This window comes from Ursus arctos, unplaced genomic scaffold, assembly GCF_023065955.2.
Source record: "Ursus arctos isolate Adak ecotype North America unplaced genomic scaffold, UrsArc2.0 scaffold_12, whole genome shotgun sequence".
In the NCBI taxonomy this organism is placed as follows: domain Eukaryota; kingdom Metazoa; phylum Chordata; class Mammalia; order Carnivora; family Ursidae; genus Ursus; species Ursus arctos.
In genome coordinates this window covers 54,058,029-54,070,132 of record NW_026622786.1, presented here as the reverse complement: position 1 = coordinate 54,070,132, position 12,104 = coordinate 54,058,029, and the positions used below count along the sequence as shown (strand labels likewise).

Sequence of the window (12,104 nt, the reverse complement as noted above, 5' to 3'; positions counted from 1 at the left end):
TACTATTGTGACATTATTATTTCTTCCCTGGTATGATGCTTAATTTTATGTGTCAACTTAAGGAGGCCACTGGGTGCCCAGATATTTAGTCAGACATTATGTCTGGGTGTTTCTGGAGGAGACAAACATTTTAATCAGTGGACTGAATAAAGCAGATGGCCCTGTCCAATGTGGGTGGCCCTCATCCAGTCTCCTGAAGGCCTGAATAGAATAAAAGTCTGGGTAAGAAAGAATTCTTTCTCTTGTTGCACCCCTGAAAGCAAGATGCTGTCACCCACAGGTGTCCTGGACTCATCTGTGAGAATGTTGCTGCAGCTCTTTTTCTTGATATTCCTGCCCAAACTGTCATGGTCAGATCCAGAAACATGGCCTCAGTGTGTGCCGCCAGTGTTTCCATCAGGATGAGAACAGTATCGGCTTTATCAGGACCAAGTGATCTGCCTTGAACAGATCGTCTAAGACATTGACCTGATGCAAGAAACAATGCTAGCTCTCCATACATTAAGCAACAACAACAAATTTAAATAATTCATTGGTTATAGAAATCCCCTTTTTATTTTTATTTTTTTTAAGGTTTTATGTATTTATTTGATAGAGAGAGTAAGGGAGAACAGCAGGGGGAACAGTAGAAGAGAGAGGGAGAAGCAGGCTCCCCACTGAGCAGGGAGTCCAATGTGGGGCTCAATCCCAGGACCCTGGGATCATGACCTGAGCCGAAGGCAGACACTAAACCATCTGAGCCACCCAGGTGACCCAGAAATCCCCTTTCTAAAGGTTAGTGTTATTTTCTCAGTGGATTCATCTTCAAAATATGTGGCTTATTTTCCCTCAATATATAAAAGTATTTATCCTGGAAAAAAAAAAGAGAGAGAGAGAATTCTTTCTTTCTGCTTGACTGTCTTCCAACAGGGACATCAGTCTTTTCTTCCTTTGGACTTGGACTCGGACTAGAACTCCACCATCAGCTCTCCTGGGTCCCCAGCTTGCCAACAGCAGATATTGGACTTCTCAGCCTCCATAATCATGTGAGCCAATTCCTTATAGTGAATTGCTCTATCTCTCTCTCTATGTATATTTATACATCTGTATCTATGTCTATCTATTTCTATCTGCCTATCTGTCATTTCTCTCCCTCTCTCTCTCTCTCTCTCTCTCTCTCTCTCCCTCTCTCTCTCTGTATGTATCTCCTGTTGATTCTCTTTCTCTGGAGAACCCAGACTGGTGCACTTGGTTTTTCCCATCTCAATAAATCATCCCCGGGCATCCATATGCCCAAGCCAAATACCATTATCCTTCAGTTCTTTCTCTCCAGTGCAGCTAAGAGTACCATCAACTTGGTCTCAGAAACACATGCTGAACTCTGCACTTTTCTCTTCTCCACGAGTACCAGCACAGCCCGAGCCTGCGCCCCAGAGTACCGCGGTGGCTTCCGTTCCACAGTGCTGCTCCTGCTTCTGCCTCTGCCTGGTTCTCCACACAGCAGTCAAAGTGAACTCTTAAGAACAAAGTCACCACACATCACTCCTCTGTTTAAAACCCTCTAAAGGTATCATGACATACTTAGAATAAACTCCAGACTTCTAGCCCTACCCCATAAAGCCACATGGTCTCCCCTGTCGGCCCCTTCAACCCTCCACCCTGTCCTCTCTGGATTCCTCACATGTCTAATTTCCTTTTGGACTGACTCTTTGCACTAGCTGTTTCCTCTTTCCAATATCCCCTCCATCTCCAGCCCCCCCTGCCAATATTCTCTTGAGGCAAATGCTGCCACCTCAGAGAAGCTTTCCGTGGCCAGTCACTCTGAAGTAGCTAGTTACTATCCCATTACCATATTGCAGTTGTCAGCATGGATAGCATTTGTTACTAGCAAAGAATTTTACTATCTTTTTTTTATTCATTTCTTTCTTTATTGACTTCCCCTTATCAGGGTATCAACTTCAGGAGAAAGAAACAAGATCTGTCTTGTTCACTACTCTATATCCAGTTCCTAAAACAATACCGGGGCCATGGTGGGCATGGGTGAAACATTTATTAAATGACTGACTCATGGCTTTGAGAGGCATGGTATGTTCATGTCTCTTTGAAGCATGTGGATAGATCAACCCAGTTAAAAACAAATATTGGGTTAGACGTACATTGGCTCCTGGCACATAGTTGATATGTATAGAAACACTTCCAGTGCCCCATATCACATCTCCTTAGCTTGCTTCTGATTTCAGCTGTAGCTATGGTGGGCACTTCTGTGGTGGGCAAAGCTGATTACTGAGCTGTTCTTAGGGCTTTTGCAAAGAACAGAGAAGGGAAGAGAAAGGAAGGGAAAAAAGGGAAGGAAAGGGAGGGGTAGGGAAGTGATGGAAAGAAAAGGAAGGGAGAAGAAAGGAGAAGAGATGAGAGGAAAAAGAAAAAGGCACAGACAGAGTCCAAAAGAGCTAGGAAAGTCATGCTTCTGGGGCTACATTCAACACAGGGAGTGGAAATTGATGGATAAAAGGCCTTTGATATTCTGGGGCGCCTGACTGACTCAGTCTGTAGAGCATGCAACTCTTGATCTCGGGGTTGGAAATTCAAGCCCCATGTTGAGGCTTAAGAGATTATTTAAAAAAAGAAAAAAAATTAAAAAAAAAAAATGGCCTCGCATCCTCCAGTGGGACTATCCTGAGGTGTATTCTTCACAATTCCTCAGGGAGTTTCCAGCAGAACTGGACCATAGCTGCCCACAGAAGAAACTAGCTCACACCCTCTATTAGTGATTCCTCCTTCTCTGTCTTCCTCCCCACTTCCCTCACTGCCTCCTGCTCTCTTTCTCACCTCCCAAATACACTTCCTGCTTCAAAATCCTTGTCCTAGGCTCTCTTTCAGGGGCTCCCAAATTAAGGTAGCGCTTCATAGTCCTTGAGCACATGAATGGTTCAATCATGGTAGACAATTCCAAAGCAACTTAAGAAGCATTCCCCACCACAGTCTTAGAAAATATCATTAACAGCTATGCTCAACTGCCCACATACCTTGTAGATTATATAATTTTGTGTTTCTCCCTTTTGTAAAAAAATGGGTACTCATTTATGTGGAAAACATCCATTTATAAAAGGGTAACAGATCGGCATTCTTAATTTTCCAAGGTGTAGTCTGTCTCATGGAACTCATTTGACTGTTAGATTCTAATTATTCTAGTCTGGGTGACCTCGACCAAAACACTTCACTTTTGTCACCCCGTATGTAAAATGAATGGGCTAGATACCTACTTTCTGAGGTGTATTTCAGTTCTGAGGTTCTGGAGGTCTATATCCAAACTAGGTAATACTTGCTGAGGGCAAACACAGTCCTGCTTGGAGGTGGGGCACACCTCCTACAGCCGGAGGAAGTGGCACCACAAGGCTAATGGAGCTTAAGCTTCAGACTCCTTCACTTGCCCTGGCTCCCCACAAGGCCCTGAGAAGGACCCTCACCATGTGCTCACAGAGTCATGTGCTTTTGTAAAATGTGTAATTGTAATACAGTTTCTTCCTGTTTTTCTTGAAGAAGCCCCCCACCCCCAAGTTTTACAAGCTTCCAGCTGTACAAGCCTTTTTCTGTCCATGGCCATGTCCTTGTCCTGTGCTTTGGGCAATTCTGTTGTGGCTCCACACTGTGACCTCCCTCTAGCTGCCACGGCCGCTGGGCTGTGTGGAGAGATGTGATCCTTTCCTACTCGTAAGCCACAGATTTGCCATGAAAGTAAACAATGGGTACCTTCAGATTTCAAAATGGCTGTACCTTTGAAGTCTCTGAGCGTGAAGCCCCTGCACTGCTGAGCTGTGTTTGGATTTTAGAAGCTGAGTGGGTTGAGATTTTGTTTTCTGGCCTGTCATGTGTTTGTTTAGAAGCCTTAATTAGCATACTTTAATCTAGACTACTTCTGTCTCCCTGAAAATGGTTTAACAAATGGTCGGTTTAGCTTATTAGGTAGGCTCCTGGCCACAAAAATTTCCCATATTAATCAGCCTTGGGGTATTTATTCATTTTTAACATTTACTTATCATTTATTAAATGCCAGACACTGTGTTAAGAGCTATATATGCATTGGTGCATTTATTCCTCTGGAGAATGCTATAAGGTATTATCCTTATACAGATGAAGAAACCAAGGCCCAGAGAGGTTAAGAAAATCACCCCAAGTCATACAGCTAGGAAATGGTGAAATGCAAGTTCAAGCCAAAGTCTTTAACAGATTATACAGATGAAGAAACCAAGGCCCAGAGAGGTTAAGAAAATTACCCCAAGTCACACAGCTAGGAAATGGTGAAATGCAAGTTCAAGCCAAAGTCTTTAATCTTAACTACTGCACCATCTTAACTCTAAAGACAAGTGAAACCCTCCAGAAAATATGTCCACAGACTCTTTGAGGTGACACATTTGAGGGACAGCATTGGTTTTCAAGCTAAGATATTGATATGCTTATTAAGAATCACTCCCATTTTTGTATTCATGGTTTGTAAGTGGCTATCATGCCATGTATGCAGTGACATCTATCCATCCATTCCTTCACCTGCCTGTCTGCCCATCCCTCCCACTGTCCTTTCCTTTATCCATCCACCTGCCCACCTACCTGTTCATCCACTCATCCAACTCCCCACCTACCTATCCACTCACCCATCCATCCGTCCACCCATCCATCCATCTGTCCATCCGTCCATTCATCCATCCATCCATCCATCCATCCATCCATCCATCCATCCATCCACTTACTCACTCATCTGTCCATCCACCCATCCTACAGTCCTCCATGTACCAGGACCTCTTCTAGGTGCTGGCCTGCCATGACACATTGCCTTTCATATTGTTTCCCACATTCAGAAGGACTTCCCTCTTCCTCTCTTCCTCTCTATTTGGCACTCACATTCAGTTTAAGTCCCTCATCATCCTTGAAGTCTTCTTTCACTACATTAATCCAAACAAGCACAGTATCGCTCTGGATTGATGTAATATTAAAGAACCCAAGAGTCAGAATTTGACAGACATGGGCTCAAATCCCAGTTCTGCCCCCTCCATAACTATGTGAGCAAATTGCTCCTTCTGAGTCTCTGGCTTCCTCATTGTAAATTGTACACCCAAGAATAGTAATAATGATAATAGTCATAATCTACCTCATAAGGTGGTTGGGAGATTAAACAAGGAGCTGAATGTAAGTTATATAGTAGGCAGTAGATGCTTAATGCAAGTTAGTTCCTCTTCTCTCCCTACTGCCCCTTCCCCTCTAAAAATTGGACCAAAAAAATTGAATGAAAGGTCTGTACTACACCTGACTCAGATTCAGGCTGTTAATTAATTGTTTAATGTGTGTAAATCATTTCCCTGGTAAGAAGCCGATTAATCCCTCAAATAGGACACATCTTCTGCATCTTTAACATCATCTCCGCATGTGGGGTTTGCATACGGTGCTAAGGGCATAGTGAACACGCCATCGTTGTCAGGTCAAATTCAAGTCAGTGTTTCACCCACTTCTCTCAGTTGTCAAGAAAAAAAAGTCAGGAAGCTGCCCAGAAGGTTCTTGAGGCCCCCACCTCAGGCCAGAGCTCCCACATGCATGCTTGCTCTGAATCCCTGTGTTCACGTCCTGGGATTCTTGCCATCATTATGGTTCTTGCCAGATTGTTCTGACAGCAGTATAGCTCCCATCCAGGGTCTGGAGAAGGGGTAGGGGTGAGGTGGAGAGAAAGGCAGACCCTGAAGCCATGTCCTACGTCTCCCTGACATGCGTTGGCATCTGGCCCTAGAGCCCCAAAGCTCCTGCCAACCAGGGTCTCTTCATGCCAGACCTAAGGACACCAAAGGGAAGGCAGAGCACCGTGCAGGCAAATGGAGCGGATTCAAGGAGCAGGCCAGCCAGCGGCCAGCCAGGACGCTGATCTACACAAGGGACAAAATTAGCAAAATAAAGTTGCGTCTGCTTCTACCAAGGCAGATGACATCTATCATTGGGAATGAAAAATGCTCCTTGCTATCCCCTGCCAATCACCATTGAGTTTTTGTGAAAGTCACCATTAGTCGTAATTTAATGAGGTTCTGAAAACCTTTGAATGCTTAGCGCTATTTACTGGGAACTTATGACTTATTTTATCATCTAAATTTAAAAATCCTTTAAAGTGCCTCCTTAAGAAGTCCACTTCAGGAAGGCAGCAAAGAAAACTGAAGAGAGAATCAGAAATTGTGAAAGGGGGAAATTTTTGACAAAGTTTCCTGAATATTGATTCTGCTTCAGACCTCGTCATTAAGTTGTTTCTATAAATAGTATTTATTCATAGGAAATCCGTATTTGTTCATAATATTTATCCGTAGGAAATTGCAAGGCCCGCTTAACGACTGGTGAGTAAGTAATCAGAGAATAATGATTTGAAAGCACAGCAAGTGATTGCTGTGTGAGTGTGCCCCCAAGGGCAGGGATGTGAGCTGTGTGCAGTCGGGCTTGATTGGCGTTTTCCCAGAGGCCAACTCCAACAGCAGGAAAATGTAGACAGTTTATTTAGGAGGTGATCCCAGCACCAGGAGGCGGGTGGGAAGGCCAGACAGGAAAGGGAAGGCAGTTTTATCATCTACTAGCTGTTGGCCTTGGACACTTGTTAAACTCTCAACCTTAGTTCTCATTTATACGTGGAGCTAATTCCCACCTCGTGGTTCTGTGAGAATGAAATGAGAGAATTTATGTAAGGGACTTTCCACTGTTGCATGTAATAGAGCTAAATATGTGGCTGATATCTTTCCCAGACTTGGCCGTTGGGCTCTCCTCAGTGAACGGAGCAGCAGAGTGGCTGGCACAGAGCAGGTGCATGAGAAGTATTGTTGAATTTAAATAATCATTTGCTTTCTCCCGATGTCAATTAACTCATCACCTTATCTCCTTCTTCTTACACTTTTTAAAAAGGGGAGCGTGGAGCCCTATGCGGGATTTAAACTCATGACCCTGAGATCAAGACCTGAGCTGAGATCAAGAGTAGGACGCTTAACTGACTGAGCCACCCAGTCGCCCTTCACCTTATCTCCTTTCATCCAAGAATCGTTGGAGTTTACTTCCAATGTCCTGAATTGAAAAAATGCTGCTAGAACTTAGGCTGGAGACATATTTACTGATCTTGTATCCAGTACTGTGGTAAGCACTTTCTATGTGTAATATTATTTAATCCTAAGAACAGAGTATTAGATTGCACCATATGGAATTGTCATTTCTTTAGGTCAAAATGGTTAAATATCAACAATTTCATATGCTCCTACCCTATGCATGGGTTAAGTCTTATTGTTATTCTCATTATATAGATGAGAAATCTGAGATTTGAGAGGGTAACTGAAGCATGATCTCAGATCCGTGCTTCTCAAATTGTACTGTGAATATGAATCATTGGGGACTTCCTTACAGTGTGGATTCTGACTCAGTAGGTCTGGGGAGAGGCAGGTTCTGCATTTCTCCCAGTTCCCAGGTGGTGCCTGTTGGTCTGTGGACCACACACTTTGGGTAGCAAGGAATAGATAATTACTGACTTGAGTTTACCTGATCCCTAAAGGACCCCTAGAGCTGAGATGGAGATCAGGTTAGGAAACTACCAAACAAGCATCTTCTGCTACATTAACTTTTTATACAGGGACTTTCCTTGCATTCAACTTTATTGAGTGCTTACTATGCATTGTGCACGTGCCGGACACCCATCTGTGGATCAGAAGACTGACTTCCTTCCTTTTTCTTTTTCTCCTTCTCTCTTTTGATTTCTCTTTTCCTTTTGATTACTATTGTATTAGTTGAAATTTTAACAGAACTGACTAACAGCAACTGACTCTCGTTTCATTGAGTCAAAAGAAGAATCAATTGCAAGACTATGTGGGCTCACAGAATTCCCAGAAAATCTGGGGGACCATGCTTGGAATAGAGGCTAGAAGCAAGACAGCTCCAGAGGGCCAAGAAGCCAGAACCCCACCCCCCACTGTTTATCAAGAGCTGTGGCTCTTTCACTGCCTTCTGATGCAGATACGACCTCTCCAGCCAAAGTTACCCCTCTGCTCCCCACAATAGCTGCTACTAAAAGAATTTTAAGGACCATTCACTTTTCCACCATCCCTTCAGGAGTCCAATCAAGGGCAAGAGTGATCAGTTGGCTGATCTTGAGCCATATACTAGGACAATGGCTGCCAGGGACCAGGAGAAGGCAGGGCTCTGCACCTCGCAGGCTGCTCTAGCAGGCCGTCCCCTAATAGACAGAGGACTGATGCTGGACAACCTGACCTACAAATGTCCACCCCAGCTATGCAAGGCTAGTCTCCTTCTGGAACAGAGAAAATGCCTCAGCTGCTGTGCAGTTACTGAAAACCTCAAGGAAAAAAAGTGGAAAGTACAGCCTGTGAACCTGAGAGCCTAATGACCACAATTTAAACACCACCAAGCTTTTCATTCTGCTCAGCTACAGGAGAAAGGGAGGAAGGAAAAACAGGGATTTCACCCCAATTTTAGAATCTGCTGATGAAAATTCTGAAGCTGAAGTTGATGACTAAATGATTCTGTAAACCAAATGTGGCTCTCTGCAGCTCACCATGAGCTGAGAGGCTTAGACAGTGCCCTTCCCTCCTTCCTCCCTCCTTCCCTCCCTTCCTTTCGTGCTTTCATTCGTTTATGCGCATATGTATGTGATAAACTTTTATTGAGTACTTCTATGTGTCAGGTGCTGTGCTAGACACAGAGGAAACAAAGATGAACAAAATGGAATTCCTCAGAAGGAGCTCTGAGCAATGAGAATTTAGGATATGATCATGATCAACTGAAAGTAGGAGTCATTATGCAGCTAGTGCTGGAGGGCTCTGAGAATGGGGGAAAGCTTTTTGTTTAAGTGAGAGAAACTCCTTTGCCTCTGGTTGGCAGATTTGCTATTAAAAGCAAAATGTTTTTAGCTGCAAAGTCATCGGGCCGTTTTCAAGGCAAGAAGCTCCCAGCTCTAACCTTACAGAGCAAGTCACCCTCCATCTGTCACCAGTAGGGGGCGACAACACGGTGGCTTAAAGCTGGTTCTGGAGAAGGAACGCTACAGGAAACATCTAACCTCCTCATGTAGGAGCTGGAAAAATAAAGTCTGGCAATAATATATATATATATATATTTTTTCCTCTCATAGAAAGCTGTTTCAAACCTTTACAGTCTGTTCTCAGGGAGTATGTCTTTATGTTAGTGAAAGAGGAAATTCACATAAAGATATCAGGTCCCGTGGAAAATCAGTGGGATTTAGGCTCTAATAACAAGAATCCAGAGACCAAAAGATGTTCCTCAGTGTTCAGGTATAATCTGTCCTTATGTACCAACTGAGCAGCAATATTTAGAGAGGAACTATTTGGTGGTGTTCTAGGGACCAGGGTGGAATTCAAAGGAGGCAACCCACCTTCAAAGGAAATATAAATATCAAGATTTTTGAAAATTGAGATATCACAATAACTGAATATTTTTATTCTGGGATCTACTCACAGGATATGAAAAGTCGATGGGATCTACCACCGCTTCTTCTGCTGTGTAGCTTTGGATTGCTGCCTTCCACAGACTTCTCCGGACTCAAGAAGATGCAAGATTTATTTCCATCGCTGAGTTGTCTCATTCACCAATCAATTAACCAATAGGTCGTAAGCAGCTATGCGTTGGCGGCAGTTGATTGGGCCCTGAGATCTCCAAGGCATTTTCTCTATCCAGAAGTCACCTGCAATCCAGCTAGAGTAAAATGTGGGAGCAGACGGGCTATTTAATGACAACAGAAAGAGCCAAACGGGTGCTTGAGTGGACCATCAGGACCACAGAAGACTGGCTAGCCCAGGGAGGTCTGCGGGCGCGCTCGGTATGCTGCGCTGGGGGCTGACTGACCCAATGTAAGTCCTCACTCACCTCACAGGGAAGCCAGTGGGGCTCTAGAGACAGAGTACTGGCTTTGATCCTGGAAACAGCTCCTCATCTCCTTGGGAACTTGGACAAGTTCATCTCTCGGAGCCTCAGTTTTCTTATCAGTTAAGTGGGAATTATAATAACAGGGCTGACTTCATAGGGTTGTTGTGTGGATAATTCAGGCAATCCATGAAAGATGTTAGTCCAGCTTCTGGTACATGATTAGCTTTATTATCTTGATGGTGCCTCAGTTTCCTTTTCTGTAAACTGCCGATGACAATGACCCATGTTTCACAGGGCCGTTGTAAGGATTAAGTGTAATAAAGGATGTAAATTGCTAAGCATGGTTCTTGGCACATAATAAGTATTCAAGCACTACTGCTAGTGTAAGAGAAAGATCACTTCATGCCAAGAGAGTCAAGGAGGGCTTCCTGGAGGAAGAGAGCCTTGAAGGATAGTCTTTGGAAAGAACAGAGAAGGAGGCATTCTAGGCAGGGCACAGACATCTAAGCAAGGCTTGGAGGTGGGAATATAAAGGGTGTGCTCAGTAAAGGGTAAGGTCTCTGAATGGAGCATCTGATCAAATCAGAAACCCAGAAAGACCGTTAGACTCAGCGATGGCCACACTGCGGCAACCAAAGTTGTGGCTGGCTCCTGAGACAAATCACTTTAATAAAGCCACTTCCCTCTCTGGGCCTCAGCTCCTGGGCTGGAAAGATTGGACAGGAATAATTCCTCATCAGGGACTCCTCCAGTGCTAACATTCTCCATCTGATTTCAAGTTTGTTCCACAGTGGATTAAGATAAATACGTGAGCATACATGTTTACACAATCCCAGAGGACGTTGAAATTCACGTGGAATGTCCGTGCTTACACCAGGAGGCAAAGTTTCCTTAGAGTCTCTCATTCATTCTTTCATTCCTCCATCCATCTAGTCATCCATCAAACACTTACTGAGCACCTACTATGTGCAAAACACTGTTCTAGATGCGAGGCTTTCTTTCTAAAACCAGGATCTGACCATGTCACAGCCCAGCTTAGATACTTTCAATGACTTCCCATTGCTAAGTGCAAATTCCAGGTCACATAAGCCAGGTAGTCGCCCACCTGCATGCTTTTCTTTATGCAGTTTCCCCTCTCTGCATTGCTCCTTCTCGTGATCCAGACACTTTTGAGATGTCCCCTCCTCTCTGAAGTTGTCAGCAAGGCTGCCTTGGTTCCTCTCCCTCCCCCAGGCTGGCATCGTGCTCTCTCCTCTGTGCTCACACAGCACTTTGTATCACCTCTGTTACTGTACTTGTGGCCTTTTACTTTAATTCATTGTTTGGGTGGCTTTCTCTCCTGGATTTTTAATTCCAGGAGGCAGGAACAGTGTTTTATTCCTTTGTAACCTCCGCACCTAGCATCCTGCCTGGCACAGGGGACATAATTAAGTCTTTGATGAATTTGCTTATTGAGACTTTGGAAGTGGTTGAGAAGGGTGATATGAATAGTAGTGACAATAACAGTAACTCTCTTATATCATGTATTTCTCACATGCCAACTCTTAGCCAAGAGCTGTAGATCCATGATCTGTTTGGTTTTAGTCCCCACAATGCCCTGTGAGGTTGCGGGACGAAGACTGGTGAGGGGCACAGTGCCTCTGGAGTCGGAGAGGCTGGGGTATGAGTTTCACCTCCATGAGTGCCTGGCACACCCCTGCACTTTGTGCCTGGTGTGAGGGGGCTTGGCTAAGGAGGCAAGAGGAGCTAAATGCCCTCTCTGTTTGCCACACCAAGCTCTTGGGATCAGGGCTGCATCTGCCTAGAGGAAAGGTCCTCCTTTTCCAAATGTGAAGAAAAGACACCCTATGGGTATGCACTGGCCTCACCTGGCCCCGCCTCTTGCCAGCAGTGGCCTTGCACACATTTCTTAACTCAGTTTTTGCCTTGATTCCTTATCTCTAGAATGGGGGCATAGCACCCCAACCTCAGGGGATCTTGTTAGGGTGAAGCGGGATAACACGTGTGATATGCTGACACCTGTCTGACATTTGTATTCAGTAAGTGTTAGTTATTGTTGCTATTATTAATGGTAATAGCCCTATTTTCCAAACAAGAGAATTTCAAGAGAAAAGAGTTGGCAGAGAGAAGAACGTAAGGGCATTCCACCATTTAGGGGCATGAGAAGGAACCAGGAAAGAGAAGGGTTGAAAATGTTGAGCAAGAGTGAGTTAGAGGAGAGGCCGGTC

At 44.4% G+C, this 12,104-nt stretch overlaps 1 long non-coding RNA gene across 1 annotated transcript; it reads left to right on the top strand.

Annotated features, from left to right (window-relative positions):
- Nucleotides 1-902: 902 nt before the first annotated feature.
- LOC123000989 (uncharacterized) lies at nucleotides 903-10,213 on the top strand. The gene is made up of 3 exons (XR_006409424.3): nucleotides 903-1,025; nucleotides 6,898-7,122; nucleotides 9,471-10,213. It is a non-coding gene; the product is annotated as an uncharacterized LOC123000989 (long non-coding RNA).
- The last annotated feature ends 1,891 nt before the right edge of the window (nucleotides 10,214-12,104 follow it).